Source organism: Echinops telfairi, unplaced genomic scaffold (genome assembly GCF_000313985.2).
Source record: "Echinops telfairi isolate 266 unplaced genomic scaffold, ASM31398v2 ScPeMD7_7400;HRSCAF=8409, whole genome shotgun sequence".
In the NCBI taxonomy this organism is placed as follows: domain Eukaryota; kingdom Metazoa; phylum Chordata; class Mammalia; order Afrosoricida; family Tenrecidae; genus Echinops; species Echinops telfairi.
The window spans coordinates 28,065,870-28,066,688 of NW_022111300.1; positions in this window are offsets into that span (position 1 = coordinate 28,065,870).

Below are 819 nucleotides of genomic sequence, written 5' to 3' on the forward strand. Positions count from 1 at the left end.
TGTTTTCTGGATAAGAACAAATATCATAATTCTCCTTTAAGTATAACTTTGGTTATATCATATCAATAGAAAAATATTATTCCATTTTAGACACTCTTCATTGTAGAGAACTTCCTTGGATAAACTCTCTGTAAAAAAAATGAGATTGAAGGATTATGCTCTGTATAAAAATTTTTGTGGTCAGACTGTAGTGACTGGGCCATGTTCTCCAAAGGTCTGGGTCTTGCAATTCTCCAGTCATGTAGCCTAGCCAAAAGGTAAAACAATAAAAAACAACCAATCTTTCTGGCTACTATAGCATCCTTTAGTCTCAAAGGACATGAAGTGGAGTCCTGCTTTCAGCCTAAATTACACTTGAGTTGGGATAGAAGGTAACAGAGTTGCTATACACATTCTCCCAAGACATAGACACATATATAAAGACATGTGGAAGAGCAATACGCAAATTGAGATTGTATGCTACACAATGAGGAAGGGAGAGTTAAGGATATAGATAGTACTTCTTAATATCCACAGGAAGTAAAGTTGGACAATGTGAACCTTCTTGCATTTGGGTTATATACCAGTAAATGATGCTGTTGCAACTCAGAGTGAAGACATTCTGCTTCCAAACATTTGAAATAGAAAGCCCATCAATAAATTTTGAATAATAAATGCAGAAAGGGAAAGGGGAAGTTTTTCTGGTATATTATAAAATAAAACTGGTGGGATCTACCAGAAAGTGGTTATAAATATGTATTCTGTTCTATTTGTCTACAGTGTTTTATTCTTTCCCTAAAGACTTTGTCCCTATGCTTATTGCTTCAATTTTAATTTAGA